This window comes from Rattus norvegicus, chromosome 10 (genome assembly GCF_036323735.1).
Source record: "Rattus norvegicus strain BN/NHsdMcwi chromosome 10, GRCr8, whole genome shotgun sequence".
Classification (NCBI taxonomy): Eukaryota; Metazoa; Chordata; class Mammalia; order Rodentia; family Muridae; genus Rattus; species Rattus norvegicus.
Genome location: NC_086028.1, coordinates 32409863 through 32428253, shown reverse-complemented (window position 1 = coordinate 32428253; position 18391 = coordinate 32409863). Strand labels below are relative to the sequence as shown.

The following is an 18391-nucleotide window of genomic DNA, read 5'->3' as shown; positions in this document are numbered from 1 at the left end:
ATGGTACATTCTTGTAATCCTAGCACAGAAGAGACAGAGACAGGTTTGTGCTAAGTTCAAGTTAAGTGCGTTTGTGCCAGACACACATAATAGATTCCTATACACTCAGAGCTGTAAAGCAGAAGCCTGTTTATTTTTTAAAGGAAGAAGAAAAAATGAAGAAAAAAGGGAAAAATGATGTAAAGGAATAGAGGTTTGCTTGCCATCCAACTTTTGGCAATCCTATGACTTTGCTTATTTATCTCAACCATTTAAAGAGTAAAATATCCCAAATTTTATAGCCTCTTATGGAAACAATTTTTAAAAATAATATCTGCTTATCTCCACTGTAAATATGTTTAGCAGTTATTAGGAGCAGAACACATTGCACATTTTAAAAGATTAAAGTCATCTACAGCGTTGCAAGCAGAGAGGGCCACCTCCATTGTTTCTGCAAGCTTCCTGCATCTACAGGTGCTAAATGCACATGTATCAAATGCTGCTCTCCATAGAGGACAGGCAGGACTGGAGTCTTTGATAGGCAGAAACCCGATGCAAAATATCAGCTATGTATGATCAAATTCTCACTCATAGCATCTCTTCCTCCTTAAATATTTCATTGTTTACAGCAATGGCATTCTTATCACAAGATATTGGTAATTATTTAGTAGTAAATATCTATTCACTTTTCAAATTATGGACCACCTTTTTCTTATGTGTTGTTTGCACATCAAGATCCAGGTAAGGCTTGTCCATTAACATAGGCTCTGGAAGCTCGGTGGATCGCTCAGTGGGTAAAAGTATGTGCTGTGTAAGCATGACCGCCTGAGCTCAAATCCTCAGAATCCATGGCAGAGATGAACCCAGTAGCAGTCTGGTCTCCTATGGGAAATGGGAAGATGAGACAGAAGAAATATGGAAGCTTATAGGCTGTCCATTCTGCCGTATGCAGAAAAGAAAACAGAGACAGTTGTCTCCAATAAGGTGGAAGGGGAGAATGGCCCCAGAGAATGTCTTCTGAATTGTCACATATGTACCTCCATTTACACACAAGAATGTGTACACATATAATCCCTTACCCATGCACACACACACATGCACACACACTCACTAATTGACTGCAAGATCTAGTGAACCTCTTTTATACTGTAGGATCCTCATCTGTTCATTACTTTCCATATAGCTTCTCTATAGAAGTGAGTGAGCTTGTTTGTGCTACGGACAGTCTCACGGTCTGACATAGCTTTTTTCATCTCTGTGGCTTCATGCACAGTGTGTTTCTTATAACTGGAGCTCTCAAGAAACCGGGATTTATAGCTGGCAGCTTGAATTGATTCAGGTTGCATGTTTTCTATACCCTAGAGAATGGTATGAAAGCTTGTCTTTGCAAGTCATGAAATCTGTCTTGCCTGTTGTGCTGGCCTCATGGAGCTAGGGTCCTGGAAATTTATGGCCACCAAAACTACCCTAAGCTAGTGCCTTTGGGGTTCTTACAACTTCAAGGAATAAAATTTACAGACGACGGAGCATGAGTTTTAGAAAAAAATATTTTATTATAGGGAGTCTACAAGAGAGAAAAGGCAGAATCTCTGTCCAGCAGCAGCAGTCCTCAGTAGAAACGTGTATATATCCCAGGGACTGAAGCACAGTCCTGTTCTTAACAATTCCGAGTTCAGACTCACGCTCCACTCTGCCATACAAATTACCACCGGGTCCTGATCTCTCTGTACTACTCCCCTGTTCTAGACAAACTGTATGAGAAAATTCAAGCTCAACAACTTGTAGTTTCTGAGGCTGGTTGGCCACAAGTAACCACAGTGCTTTATATAAGGACTTGGGGTGAGCCAGTAATCCCACCCTTCTCTTCAGATTCCATGCTTACTCCTCCTGTCGGTGTGGAGACTCATTTACTGCAGAGCTGCCTTCCTGTCTGCTACCCACTCAGCGAGGAAATGGAGTAGCTTTGTTCAGACATCAGTCAGTGAAGTCTGCCAGCATCGGTCATTATCTTATGTCTGTGCACAGATATGAATTATCACAATGGATGGGAGCGCATGCTCACTTCCATCACTCAATGAGATCATTACAAACCAGAATACATGCTCTCACGTGCTAAGGTATTTGGTAGTTCAATAACAAACACACACCATATCTACTACAGTGTTCTTGTGGGTTTTGGGTGTGTGTGTGTGTGTGTGTGTGTGTGTGTGTGTGTATACTTGCGTGCAAGAGCACATGCACATGTATGTGCACATGCATCTGTCTGTCTGTGTGATTTTGGTATTAGGGATGTACCCAGCCTCCTGTGCATGTTTAGCTCATAGTCTACCACTGAGTCATTCCCTGGATGCCCTATAACCTACCATCCTAAAATTTCTGTGAAAGAATTAAGGTTTTATTTACCCATTTAACAGGAAAGAAAATTCAGTCTCAGACATGGTACAAACCTGTTCATTCATGGCCTCAGAAAGATTCTCTTTAGTTTTAGTAAACTTCTGTTCAACTCTACAGAGTTTGTAGATTTGGTGTACAGGATCCTGTTTTCTTCCTTTGGTTAGAAAATAAACTGGCTTCACTCTTTAAGCTTTATGAAAATACAATCAATCCTGTCCATCACTGAACAACATTAGCAGCAAACACTTGTATCCTTCATTCCTTGCTGGATGTGGTTTTCCTTGTGTCTCTCATTTGAGAAGGAATCTTACTATGTGTTTCAGCCGATCCTGGGGTTTGAACCTGAGTTGCTCCTGTCTCTGCCTCTTCTAAAGTGCTGGGACTAGAGGCTTGGGCTAATTTGACTCTCCTATTTTGTTTAGAAGTTGATTTCACAAGGAGACATTTGAGTTTGTTTTTCTAGCTTTTCTAGTTTTTTTTTTATTGCAAATGAGCCCTGGAAGTAAATAACATGACCAAGGATGCCAGAGAACAAACAATCAACCTTATACTCAGTCAGAGCTCTAATACTTATCCAAGTGCACCTTTGAATTTTATGCCACCAAGGCAAAACCATAGCCCTACTTGACAGCTTCTGAGAATGAGGATCTTCTTGTGTGTTCTCAGCAGTAACATTGACACTCTGACGTACCTTTGTCATCAAGGACAGGAGATCAGAAGCCAGTGTTCTTGGAATGAGATGGTGCTGAACTGTGTTGATGTAAATGATCCTGATTAGGGTCTCTGTTGCATTGAATGTATAGAGATGTGGAAAACCACTGCTCATCACCCAGTCCCTTAATCATTGTCTCTCTAAGTGTGTCATCTGACTGTTTTTCTTTGCTGACAAATAAGGAGAGGATGACAAAGTCAGCTACCCTCTGAGTTTGAGGCTTGATAGAAACATTAGTGTCTGGTTTTCAGGTCAGGAAGAGTAACATTGCTACCACTACAAACATTGTTGGCATATAACTCGTGAGCTGTTGCCCAGGCACATGTGGATTTTTTGTTTTTGGAGGACCTCATGAGAAAACACTGAAGTTCAACTGTGTTGGTACTTTCAACAATGGTATGACTCATTCCATGAATATTGCAAACAAGGACTCATTTATCCTCTGTTAGAATGGACACACTGACTACGTCTACATCAACAAATGGTTGGAATAAAAGTGACTTGTATTTCTGGGTAACTGTCTTAGTTAGGGTTTTATTGCTGTGAAAAGTCACAATGACCATAGCAACTCTTATGAAAAAGAAAACATTTAATTGGAGCTTAGAGTTCCAGAAGTTTCATTTATTATTGTCATGGCATAAGGTATGGTGGCATGTAGTGAGACAAGTGCTGGAGAAGGAGCTTAGAGCTCTGCATCTTGATCCAAAAGCAGCAGTGAGAGAAGAGTTGAGCTTCTGAGACCTCAAAGTGCCACCCCCAAGTTCCACCCTTTCCTCTAACAAAGTGAAACCTTCTAATAGTGCCATTATTTATGGGACATACATTCAACAACAGGATTCTGCGGGGCCATTTCTATTCAAACCACGACAACAGTGAGCATAGTTTATGTGATAAGGGTGTTGGGCGTACGTACCACAAAGGGTAAGGGGTGCCATGTTTCTTTGCATGCTTAGTTTTAAGATCTGATCTTCCAGGCTATTGTGATTATTGCCAAAAGACTATCAGTTTCCAACCCACTTTTAGACATGATAAACATGTTTCATTATCAAAAACGACTCTATAGATCAGGGCCTACTTAGCCCAGTACCAGGAAATTCCCTGGAATCTCATTATAACACGCAGTAGCTTTTCTTCCCGAATCCTTTTAATTTCACCACCCAATTTAAAAAGGTTAACTAGGTAAGAAATAAGGTCTTACTGTATTGACAAGCTCTCAGGCACCCTATAGTCACTGTTGCTTTTAACCCTTAAAGCCCATCAGCTATGTCATTTTGCTATATCCTAGCAGTGCGAGACATATCTAACTAGGAGGCAAGGACTTTCTTATTGTACACAGCCCCAACTGCCACTCCAGCTGTATAGTTGAGGATTTAGATTCCTAAAGAGTTATGTTTGCTATACCCAGAATTGTTTCAGTAATCTCACTTGGTCCAAGATGTAATCAGTCTACCCATAGATATAATTGAATGACACATAATGCTGTCATTGCTACTTGGGGTGATACCAATTCAAAGATACTTCCAGAACTTTTGGGGGAAAATAGACCCTGTCCTGCCTGGATGCCTTTTCTCCTATCCATAGGGATCAAGCAGGTCAGTTTTCAGTTGTGTCTCTGAGCACTGCCAACTTTTGTCAGACTTGTGACATTATGGAGTGTCAGACCTAGAGTTAATGAGAAATGAAATATTGGAGGCAGTCTACTGATTCTCAGAGTACTTGGTGAATAATTATTTGGGGTCATTTCTGAATTTGAATCCCGACACTATCATGGTTTTATTTATTTGATTACAATCAGAACCATTAAAGTTTCTAAACTCAATGCTTTCTCTATATAGATGGTAGTAATACTATCAAACATATACACATACTATGAATCATAGCTGGCAATGTGGAGGACGGTATAAGAGAGAAAATCTTGTATACTTATAGAGCACATCTGAGACCATACTTTTGGGGAGGTGAGTATTTTGGGCAGCAGTCCCTGTTAGCACGATTTTAAACGGAAAATTGTGAGTTGAAATTTGAATTTTACCATTTACTCTAATCCATTTCCATCCCACACTCTTGATCATTACAGGTTCTGAGCTGCTAACACCTCTGTTACGTGCTTTTCCTGACAAGTATGTCCGGGTGCACTTGGATCTGTGGCTTGGTTCATGTGTATGTGTTATCTTCACAGGGGATCATTTTTAAGGCAACCCAGCCATTAAAGAGGTGTGGTTCACACTGCTCTCAGAGCAGCCACTAACTGATACCTCTTGAGGAGTGACATGTCCTCTGGAGCACGCAAGGCTGCCCACCAGGCGAGATGCCACTTTCCTCTATGACTAGGTTTCCACCCTGGGAAATACTGGCAATTAAGAAAATATTTGTGGCTTTTTTCCTGACATTAATGATTTTGTCAATACCCCCAGCATGTGCTTCTCAGTTTATTTTGCTATATGACAAGATTAGCAACTTTCCATGGATTTCAGAGATGCTGATTTCTGAAACTTAGACTGGAACTTTTTATTGTACCGTGGAACATCTCAGTAGAGTGCTTTTGTGCTTTTTGCTTCATAACGAAAACCCAGAACAGAAGTGTGTGTTGAATTAGGTCTGGTGAGCATGCTCATGAAATAAACATGTATCTAAGGAAGGCCATAATTAACATGGTCGGGTTGCACAGCCCTTCAATCCTGTAACTTAGCTATTTGGAGACAGAGGCAGGATGATCACGAGTTCAAGAGATTTTTGGGCTACAGAGTGAATTCAAAACTAACCTGACCAACTAAGAATCTATCTTCAAAGGTTAAGGAGACAGGACATAGAGAAGGGGAGGGAGAGAAGGATTAGGGAAGAGGAATAGAGAAGGAAACGAAACAGGCAAAGACATCCACAAAAGGGAAAGGACATCTAGAATTGCCTCTCTTCAAACATTTAATATGCTTGTCAAGATTTGAGATATTTAAGTCCTCACATCACTCATTACCACATAAAATAATGGAGAATCTGTGGGGAAGGGGTGGAATTTGTCACACTTGGCACATCTGGGCAGAAGTTAGGAAATTACAAAGCCTGAATTATAGTATTAGGAGTGAAGGCGTCACAAAGTCACAGTGAGTCTATGGTGGTTTCTACTGTGTTCCCAGCCTTTAATAAAATGCACAGCAAGCAGTATGTTCCCAGGGAACATGTGCTCAGTCAATATACTTCTGAGCATAACCTTACCTCATCTAAGATGGATTGCCATTTATTTTCGCTCTGAAGAACCTTACCTATTGCTTAGGTCAGCTCTAACTAAGTTTTTTAAAATGTTATATTCTTTTATGTTGTTTCCATCCCAACACAGACCATCCCTAACAGATCTTGGGAAAAGGAAACAAAGATGCATTTAGATGGACCTGAGACTGGGCTCCACAAGTATCTACTTAACAGCTTCCTGTGTATCATTATTCTGAAATATAACATTGTTTGCCTTCTGAAGTTGCGCTCCTTGGCTTTGGAAATGCAGGAATAATTAAAGCTGTGACAAGTTGATTATGAGCTTCTTACAAAAACCATGGCCAAGATCACCCCTAAATTACTGGGTATCAGCAAGAAGAAATGAAGTGAACCAGGAAAGTTGACTCTTATAATGTGGTTTCTTCAACTGCCCCAATATGAGGGCAGGCAGAGTAATATCACATATCTGCTGGTGTTGCACAGAAAGTTGCCTAGAGTCGTTTTAAGCCTCAGAAGCACTTCCATTCCACAGGAGATGGAAAAGAGACAGACAATGGGGGAGGGGGATGTAATGAAGGAGCATGAGGTCATATCTCATGTAGACTACATGACTTCAATGGGCAAAAGAAATAAAACCAGTTGAAGATGTCCATCATCACAATAGAGAATGATATATGTCTGTGGCCACCTCTTCATCATAAGCATCTTTTTTTTTCTTTTTTTCGGAGCTGGGGACCGAACCCAGGGCCTTGCGGTTGCTAGGCAAGTGCTCTACCGCTGAGCCAAATCCCCAACCCCCATCATAAGCATCTTAAAGGATACATTTATAGAAAAAATTATGCCTGAGAAAAATCTGAATGCCTTGATATTCACAGAAGGCAAAAAAATTTCATAGTGACAGATGAAGCTATTAGACCTCTGCTTAGACAAACTTCTGTCAGAGATATCTAACATTTTGATACTGGGATATGATGTAATTTGCCAAGGTGTCAGGATACTTCTATAGATATTTTTTGAAGCACTGTACTCTATTTGTTAGCTAATTATAGACTTCTGAAAACAACAAAATCCCATTATTAAAGCAGTATGGAAAACATTTTGTTTTTGTAGTTTAAAATGGTTGATGACCTGTAGTTTAGCCCAGTGAGAAAATAGAGTCCCAAGGGGAAGGCACCATACCAAACACAAAGAAAACTAATGAGCAATTGGCTTCAGATGCAAAATCCTTTGAACTCCGCTCCGACACTTTCCATCCTAAGCAAATCTTTCATATAGCCCTGGACTCATTCTTTCTCATACCCGCTCCCTCACGAAAGTATGGATTGAGACTACAGAAAAGGATAAAGGCAATGGCATGGGAGAAATGGCAGAGAAAATAGAAAAGACAAAGTTATGCTCATAGTAGGAGCAGGGCATCTAGGTATATGCATTATGTAATCTTTCGTTTCTAAGAAGTAGGTACTTAGAATTTTCATTTATATCATATCTATTGATATGTGTAATAAATATTTGTGTCACATGCCAGGCCACTTACAGCCATTTTCTAAGCTTAACACTGAAAGTCATTCACGTTGCCATTGTCATATCATTTGCAGGATTAATGGAGACAGGACACTTTGAGATCCAGTCATGTACTGACACTCTCTGAATGGTCCTTGGAAAGACTTAATTCATTCACTCAAATAGTGTGTTCCACTCTTGTGCACTAGCTAGGGTGTAGAATACATGCTAGGTTTAAACATGTATATGTGTTTAAAATACAAGAAACAGTGATCCTTATACACATAGGATCTATGTTTTGATGTGGAAAACTAAGTAGAAAACGAGTAAATGTTTAATGTAACAGGAAAACTTCCCTGGGTTTAAACAGAAAGATGAATGAGAGATGTGGTAGGGTTTATGATTTCATGTAGGTGTTTATAAGAGCCACACAGGCGAGGTAGGAACCAAGCAAAGATGAAAATTTTTGAATTTAAAAAGACCTCACCTAGTTTAAAGCAATGTCAGTGTTAAGTTGAAAAGGTTCAAACATCTTAGTAGGTATGCTGGAAAGGTATGAGGGACAGAGTAGGCTGATAGTGAAAGGCTAACGTCTGCCTCATTCTCGACCATCTTGGAACATTTAAGAACTTGGGAAGAGGGAATTTGGACTTGAGGAGCTTATCTAGGGCTCGAGACAAACTCAAACTTGAGAATATGACAACTCAACTCAAAGGACTAGAAGAGGCACCCAGTGAAAGTGTGCATAGAAAGGAAGCTTAGGACTGGGTAGCAAAGTGTCCTTACATTAGAACCAAGGAAGTTGCAATGATATCCTGGAGGTACCCATGATGGAGTGGCCAGTGGTAACAGGTCCTTGCTCTACCTTAGATGCAAATGAGTAGAATGTATAGAGATGGAGTGATATTCTTGATCCATTGGTGTCACTTGGTCATAGAACCTGGATAAGCACATACTCTTTATTAAAGAGATATTCATACCAAACCAGTGTCATCATGGAAAATAACTTCTCTCCAATCTTTGCTTTCCCTTTAGAACAGATGAGCAAATGAGTATTGTTGTGCACTCAGAAAAATCTTTTCAAGTATAATACTATAATTACTTGGTGGTAGGGGTGATGCCAGTGAGAACTGTCGGTGCTGGCGCTGATGCTACTTGTACTGGTGCTGGGGGGAGTGGTCAGGATGGCAGTGTAGTCATGGTGCTTGTGGACATGGTTATAGTAATGGTGTCGTTGATGGTGCTCATGGTGTGGTGTGTATGCATGGTCAGGTTGGAGGTGATGTTTTTGATCACTCAATGCTGAATTCTGCATTATCATTTAAGAGATGTCATTTAGTTTCTAGAACCTTGCTGATATCTGTTTTGAGTGTTTGAATATTGCTCTTGTCTTTTCATAGACATAGAAGAACCCGCTATCCTCAGAAACTTGGAGACTGCTACCCTGGATCCTGTGTGGAAGTTAAGGACATTGTTGCTGTGGTGGGGGCCTGAGGACACTACTTCATCCCAATGTTGCTCTGACATTTGAGTCTAAGATTAAAGAAGATTAAGACTAAAAAGGTATGAATGTGCACTTTTAACTTTTTAATTTTTAAGACAAATGTGATACATTTTAATGATTTATTTTATTGATTTACCCCCCACACACACACTGCCTTTGCTTTTCTGTGTATCTTTTCCCTTTTAAAGAATATCTTTATCTTTATGTAATGTGCTGGGATAGACCAAGGTACAATAGGTGAAACTGAGTGAGGGCTGCATTGTTCCAACATGTTAGGCACAAGGCAGTATGGGTATGACAAAGTAGACAGAGAATTGGGCAGGTGTAAAATAGAGAGAAAGGTAAAATTGTTGTAGATGTCTATGTCCTAAAAGACATAAGTAAATATATTATTCTACTGATTTATAACTATTTATTTCCATGTCTAAGGGAAGCTGCTGATAAAGTTTTCTTTCTTAAATTCACTGGAAAGGGCCAGAATATAGAGGATGTGCCTACACTGGGGCAGACTATAAGTTTGAGTCAAAAGGCTCCCATAGTTTTTAAGATCATAAATACCATGCTTATAGTAATTAAAGGGTAATCAATGAAGTATGTATGCTTATAGGCTTTTATGTAAACTTATTTACAATGTAAATAATTTTTGGATGTACATCTAATTGCTTGTCGGTGTGTACATACCACTCGGAATATACAAATCCTTATGTTTGTACATATGGAGGGTGCCAAGAAAGAATAAAGAAAGAAAGAATAACTGGAACAATAATTTATAAGTATGGTGAATCAGCTACTTCCTTATGATATTTGCAAAAATGTCTGTACATTTCATGACAACCATGTGGGATAGGATTTCTGTTCCAGGAAGCCAGAGAGGAGATAAATGGAAAGTTTCCTGAGGCTGATGGGTTCAGGGTCCAGAATCTGTTCAGCCTTATTAAAATTCCAGTTTATATGTTTATTTGTATAGAAGGGTAGGGGTCACATTTGTCCCTGGGGAAAATGGTTTAACAGGTGCCTATGTCATATCCAGGGAATGTTGTAAAGTGTCTTAGAAAAATCTACTGGTACCTTATTTCCTATTCTTTGAGACTTCTCTCTCTCTCTCTCTCTCTCTCTCTCTCTCTCTCTCTCTCTCTCTCTCTCTCTCTCTCCGTGTGTGTGTGTGTGTGTGTGTGTGTGTGTGTGTGTGTGAAGAAAAAAAGATAGATAATCTTGGGAGCTAGGAAAACAAGTTGGCTAGTTGTAGGGTTGTCCCCCTTCTTGTGGCACGGTGAAACTCCCTTAGGCCAGGCACTCAGAAGAGGTAGAGGAATTGCCCTAATAAGAATCAAGTTAGCTTTAGGTACAGTCTGCCATCACCTGTATTTCTCTGTGCTGCAGTAAGTGTGATGCTTACTTTCAGTTTGTGAGCGAATGCTCTGTTGATAGTGAAGCATATATACTTAGCACCTGCTATTTCCAAATGCCAGCAAAGACATGTTAAGTCTCTGATTGTCATATGACTCATATACCTCTAAGAAACCAAAATACATCTGAGAGATGAAGGCAGAACTATGTGAATTAATAAATCATGCCTTCTTTCTCAGCAGCATTTTTTTTGTTCATACATATGTGTAGTTTCTTTTTGTTTTTCCATCACAGGGTATCTTTAAAATGGTTCACCATTAAATACTTATTAGGAACTCATGTCTCATTAACATGATTATAAAGGCCAAATTAATAATTTAACGATCTGAAAGGTGTCATGCATATACACAGTCTTCTGTTTTAGAGTCCTCACCTGAGTAGAGATGTGCTCTGCAATAGATGTGCATCCGTGGCTGCAGTTGTCTTTGCTCACACACGTTGGTTGACCAGAGAAGAGAGATAAAACATGTGTTATTGCTTCTCTATCTTAGTCTATCCATGGGGTTGGGATTTTGACTGAGTTCCATATTTTGAGTGTTGATCTTTAATTCAGAATGTCTATGTTCTATATGCCAGCCACTTAAGACATAAATTCAGCAAAGTTTTAGAGCTCTTGCCTATAAAAATGTTCTCTCTTTAGATAGCAATAGACTGGTAAAGGTAAAATAAACTCTCTTTCTTCACAAAGATATGAGGGATTTTCTGCTATGTGGTGTATGTTTATTGAGGGAATCTATTCACTTGATCACACACATACACATATACATGCATACACACATACATATAAATATATATACAGATACATATACACATATATACAGATACATGTATATACACATATACACACAAATGCATACATATATGTATATACATATATACATGTATACACAGATACATATACACACAAACACACACACATTCATACGCACACAAACACTCACACACACAAACACACACACATTCATACACACACAAACACTCACACTCTCACACACACACACACACACTCCTGTGTGTGCACGTGCACAAAACCAAAATGTCCTTTCCAGGTTGGTAGAGTAGCCTGAGATGGTGTGGGCACCAGCCATCTAACACAGTCCTCCATGGATACCCATGGTTTGGCATATTGGAGAGGTCCTCAAATGTCTCTTCGTGTGAAGACAGAAAGTGTAAATTAATGGCTCTAGGAGAAGAATAATTAAAAGCAAATCATAGTCTGTGTTTGAACATTAGAAAGGTCATTTAATTATCCAGAATCAGTATTTTCTAAAGTGTGTTCCATAAGCTCGTAGCATCAATGTCATCTCAGTTTGGAGTGCATATACATTCCGAGGGCAGTCTGGGCTACGGAGTGAAACTCCGTTACTCACATCCACTGCAAAGGAGAGACAAAGACACGGCCCTCTGAGATAGGTGCTGCCATCCATATTTCACATATACACAAAGTGACTCTTAGAAAAGTAACATAACAAGTCCCAGTACACACTGCTTTTTCACACACAGAACCGTAAGGTTATTTCGTATGACTTCATTCAGGATTAGCTATCTTTATTACAGATTAGATGTACAGAAGCAGTCCTCTAGAAGAGGCTTCCTTAATCTCCAGTTAGGGATAGCAGTCTTTAAGTAAATGAATTCTATATTCTATTAGTATGTAGGGAAAAAATACCAAGTTAATGGTAAATATCACTCCTGTCTTTGAGGTTCATTATCTCATTGGACCATTAGACCATTTTTTCAGGAACAGTGGCAGAAGAGGGCCAGTATATGGAGAGCCTTGAAGTTAGGCTGTTCTAGCTTCATCCCAAGCCACCCATCTTCCTACATGTAAAGTAAGCAGTAGCACACCTATGGAAAAGAATACCATGATTCCTTGATGCAAGTATGGGGCCCCTCTTAATCTTTGTTTGTAGGTGTGAAATTCACTCCTTTTCGGCTGAATGCAAAACATTATTTTCTAAAAATGGTATTGGTTTCATTGTGAGAATTTCGATGCTCTGAATGAAGTCGACAGACACTTTTGGCAAAGGAAAGAGAAGGGCATTTAATTAATACATAGGAAATGATTTTGAGAAAAAAAAACCTGTCATTAAGTATGAATGTTACACTTTATCTATCCAGAGGGACCCAAGGGAGCCTGGAACTGTTTAGCATGTTTAACACATACCAGCAAGGTTAATTGTCTCGGGATGTTGAAGAGCTCAGCTCCTTTGTAAACCTCCACCATTTGCCTCACTGTCATAACCGTTTTTCATGTGATTTCGGAATCCTTCATTATTTTAGCTGGGCTTTTCAAAGTTTTGATTCCCAGGGTATAATTTAAAAGCCAGAAAAACTGCAAATGTGTGCAAGCTAACAGAGCATGATATTGACAAATTAATTAGTCTATTCCCAACCTGCTCCCTTGGTACAAAGGCTCCGTGTACCTCCAAGAGTATCAAAGGCAAAATGAAAAGCTGCCTTTTGGGATAGGTTTTATTATTGTTTCTGCCAGTCATCATTCAGAGAGGGGTTATGGCTGACTCAGAAGGGAGGTGTGTGTGTGTGTGTGTGTGTGTGTGTGTGTGTGTGTGTGTGTGTGTGTGTGTGTGTGTGTTGTGCTCCCTCTTTGTGATGGCTCACATTGGTACAGCCTTATGCTAGTTTGCACTTGGACAGCTGTGTTTCCCCACCATGTGGAATTGGTGTTTCCTATAGTTTCTATTCCCCACCATCAATGCAGCAGAACTGGGACTAACTTACCAAGTTTTGTGGACACCTTCCACTCATGTTTTCTATGGGTTTCACTGAGTCTCCCCTGAACTTCATCATGCATTGAAGTTGCACATTATTAGCTAATAAATATCTTAGTGTCAAATATGAGAGGATGAATAAAATAGAAGAACCGGAATTGATAACTCCAAATGCTGCTTTCTATAGCTGTTTGCCTGCCTCTGTCTGAGTGACATATACCGAACACCTACTAGGAGCCAATAACTGTGTTGAGGTTTATCGTATCATATATATCATATCATATCATATCATATCTATATTACATTTATCCTTTTGTTGGGTTCTTTAGTTTCCTCATCCACAAAATACATCCTTTTATCAGATAAAACTGAGGATGCCCTGAAGGCTTGTCCAACACAAGGACTGCTAGGTAGATGTAGCAGAGGATACCTCTAACTGTGGCCAGAATCATAACTTAAAGATTTGTGTGTGTGTGTGTGTGTGTGTGTGTGTGTGTGTGTGTGTGTGATTTTTTTGTAAGTTGATTGTATAGCTTTTGTGTGTATAATTTGTAAATGACATCATGTTGCAATGTCAAAGAATTGGACCTTACCTGTTACAGTTTCCTTTTATTTCAAGTGAATTGGTACTTAATGATTATATATGACCATACTTTGAGTACACATAATAACCATATAAGAGTCAATTCAAACATGTGATATGAAATTTCAAACAAAAGAACATAGAGAACTTTATATGGGGTGTAGATTGATGACCAGCAATTGAGACTACTTGCTGATCTTCTAGAGGAGCCAAGTTTGGTTCTCAGAGCACAGATCATGTGTCTCTCAATTATCTGTAACTCCAGCTCCACAGTATCTGGCACATGTCTTCTACTACACACCTGTATTCATGTACACACATACATGCACGCATGCACACACACACACACACACAGAGTCAAAAAAGAAAAATTAAATCTTAAAAAACTTTAAGTGAACTCTACAGAAGACTTTGTATGGGTTTTTAGCATTTATTCTGTACAGAGTGATAGAAAATAATTGTAATCTTTATAATACAGTCATAATGTCTGCTGACGGTCATCACTTCATCTTTACATCTGTGTAGTCCCAACCTCATTTTTCCCCATTTTTCAACCACACCTCTTACAAGGCTCTCCTTATTTTATCATTTAGGAACTGAAGTGGAGGTTGCTTCCTTTAAACCCTCTTCTGCAATACAGTGTTCTCTGACACAATCTCTGTATTGATTCTTAACAGGCCCCTAGCAGACCAAACTCTATCTCTGGGTGTGTTCAGGAACCCCTGAAGCCTTTACAGAACCTGTTTTAATATTCTATAATCCCACTTCCCAGGGGAAAGCACCATTTTTGCCTTCGCTATTTTTTTATTTTAGTTTTTCATAATGTAAGCAGCTACCATTTTAGGAGGAATCATCATCTCCTTTTGACAGTTACTGGAGAAAAGATTTGTGGTTTTCCCCTTGAGCTTGTGTTTTGCTGCCTGACTGTTTACTCCTGCTGAATTTTACTCAAGGCCTTTGAAACTTAACAAAAGTGTGTGCTATTGCGCATTGAGAATCTTGGACAGATTTAGATCTTATTTACAAGTTAAATCTCTCTCTCCTTGAAGCAGCCATTTTAAGTTTCCAGCTGCAATTCCACCAAGAGTTGTTTTGTTTCTAAGGAAATACAGATTGAAAATTTCAACTCAGTAAATGTATATCTTATTAATGATGTTAATCAACACTTGTTTATTTCTGGGAAGATGTGAATAAACATATATTCATTTCAGACAGAGAGCTGATGACAGACCAAAGTAATGATATCCCTAAAGTCCAACATGGATGAGCTAGTATGGGTGTATGGGAGTTTGAGTTAGTAGCTATGTATAAGAATATGAATGACTCAAAGATAGTTTGATCATTGAAAGTTCACCTAGCCTGTGTGAGGACTCACTAGACTTGCAATTTTGAGGATTCCACATAAATTGCAGGCAGTGGACCAGGTACCTCAGCAAACATTACTACTTGTATAACTTCAGAGAAGTGTCTATGAATCTGCTAAGTCTCTTGGACTTCTTGAGACTTATGAGTTGTTTATTCCTGACTCTTAATGAGCCCTCTTCTAGAACTTCATGAGCCTTAATGAGTCTGCTTACAGAAGTTCTTGAGTCTTCATGAGTCTCCTTCCAGGATGGAATATTAAAAGTAGTTAAAACTTGGAGGAAATTGCTCCACAATACATGATCTCAGGAAGACTTCAAACCTGACTTACAACTCTTCTGTTGAAGACAGATTCATTATAATCATGCTCATCAGTCAGGTCTTTCCCACAAATGAATGCCAGACACTTCCGTAGTGGGCTTGTACCTCTGTTATTCAGATAGCCACTTCCAGATACTGACCCAAGTATAAGAGTGACCTCTGTCCTTTGGTCATCTAGGAAAGGCTTGAACTTCTGGGCTCTAACATTTTTAAATATCTTTAAGTCTACAATTCTTTAGTCTTTTCAGAAGTCATTCTTTTTTCTTGTAAGTTTTTAAGAAAAGAGTTTGTGTTATGTCTTATCATGGTAGAAATTTCACTCCATTGTTGAGAAGAGAAAGAAAAAGGCAGCTAGCAGTGGGCAGAAAAGCAATATGCTACAGTTTGACTGACATTTGCAGTGTTTTCCCCATTGGCTCATATATTTAAATGCTCAGTCTCTAATATTTGGTGCTGTTTGGGGGGTAAAGGAAGGAGGTAGAGCCCTATAGGAGGAAGTAAATCATGGGGGGCCAGGTTTTGAGGGTTTATTTAGGGTTTATAGTCTTGCCCCACTTCTAATACATCCTTTTCCTTTCTTCCTTTCTTCCTTTCTTCCTTCCTTTCTTTCTTTCTCCCTTCCTTCCTTCCTTCCTTCCTTCCTTTTTGTCAATTGGATGTAATCTCTCAGCTTCCTGATGAGGCATACTGCTGTCATACTTCCCCTGTCATTAGTCATTATGGACACACCTTCTGGATCCATAAACCAAAATGCACTACTCCCTCTGTAAATTACTTTTGGTTGTGTTGTTTTACCCAGAAAAACAAATGTAACTAATATAATTATATCCCCTCACAATTCTTGAAGGAACACTTCTCAGTACAGCTGAGTAAAGACTGTGTACTTTGGACAATAATTATTTGAGCAGGACTGAGCAGTCCTCAATAGAATTGATCCACTTACTGGAAGATCCAGAGTTTGAAAAGACTATTCTATGATCTATTCTTTCATCTCAGAGGTCATAGGATGTATTCCCACCAGAGAATGCAGTAACGAGGGACCCTCTGGGAAGCAGAAAGAACAGCCTTCACCAGACACCAAAGTTGCTGGCATGGTGATGTACTCTGTTATAAATTACCTACTGGTGATGTTTTCTAATTAGCAAGACAAACAGGATAAGATAATCACGGAGATGATAGAATTCATATGAACACTACATGTAAATATTATGTGACCACAGCAAAAAGAGATAATCTGGGGGCTAGAGAGATGTCTCAGCGGTTAAGGCACTTGCTGCTCTTTTGTAGGACCTGGGTTTGATTGCTACATCGACATGGTTTGGCGGTTCATAATAATCTGCAATTCCAATACCAGAGTAATCAGATATCCTCTTCTGTTATCCACAGGCACCACATATGTAAGTGGTATGTAGACATACCTACAAGCAAACACTTAAACACATTAAAAAAGAAACTAAATTTTTTCTTATTTAATTTATTTTTACACTCCAGATTTTATTCCACTCCCAGTTCCCCGTCCCACTGTTCCACATCTCATAGCTCCTCCTCTCTCTCCCCTCTGCTCCCCACCCCGTCTCCACGAGGATGTCCCCACCATACCCACCCCACCAGACCTCTAAACTTCCCAGGGCCTCAAATCTCTTGAGGTTTAGACTCATCTTCGCTGACTGAACCCAGATCCAGGAGTCCTCTGCTGTCTATGTATTGGGGGGCCTCATCTCAGCTGGTGTATGCTGCCTGATTGGTGATCTGTTGTCTGAGAGATCCCTAGGCCCAGGTTAATTGAGACTGCTGGTCCTTCTACAGGGCTGCCCTCCTCCTCAGCTTCCTCCATTTTTTTCCTAATTCAACCAGAGGTGTCAGCAGCTTCTGTTCATTGGTTGGGTGTAAGCATCTGCAGCTGCAGCTGCAGCTGCAGCTGCTTGTTGAGTCTTTTGGAGGACAATCATGATAGGTCCCTTTTTATGAGTGCCCCATACTATCAGTAATAGTGTCAGGTCTTGAGGCCTCCCTTTGGGCTGGATCCCACTTTGGGCCTGTTGCTGGACCGTGCTTTCCTCAGTCTCTTCTCCATTTCCATCCCTGCCATTCCTTCAGACATGAAGAATTATGGGCCAGAGTTTTGGCTGTGGGAAAGCAACCCCATCCCTCACTTGATGTCCTGTCTTTCTACTGGAGGTGGGCTCTACAAGTTCACTCTCCTCACTATATGGCATTTCATCTAGGGTCCCCCATTTGAATCCTAAGAGTCTCTCACTTCGCAGGTCTTTGTTATATTCTGGAGGGTCCTCCCAATGTCCTTCCTCCTGAGGTCACCTGTTTCCATTCTTTCTGCTGTCCCTCAGGGCTTTAGTTCTTTCCCCCCACCCAATACCAGATCATGTTCTCCTCTCCCCCACCGACATCCCCTTTCCTTCCCCTGTAACCCTTTTCCTCCCCCTTTGTGGTTGCTTTCTTCTCCCTCCCAAATTGGACTAATGTGTCCTCACTTGGCCTCTTCAGCTTGTTGACCTTTTTGAGTACTGTGGACTGTATCTTGGGTATTCTGTAATTTTTTTAAAGTAGCTACTATGATGGATTCAATAGTGTCCATCTTATCATGGTCATTAATGATAATAAAAAAGATAATTTATTCTAAAATATCAAGACAGCAGTATAGGGTAATGTGTTAGAGAATAATAGGATCTATTATT

General features: G+C 39.8%; 1 protein-coding gene across 3 annotated transcripts in view; it reads left to right on the top strand.

The window, feature by feature from the left end:
• Sgcd (sarcoglycan, delta) overlaps positions 1-18391 on the top strand; it is a 981842-nt gene that overhangs the window by 401301 nt on the left and 562150 nt on the right. For all 3 annotated transcript variants that reach the window (XM_039086545.2, XM_039086546.2, XM_039086547.2), the window contains one exon: positions 9190-9352. The gene's annotated coding sequence lies outside the window, so the exon portion shown is untranslated. The remainder of the gene's footprint in view (positions 1-9189; positions 9353-18391) is intronic.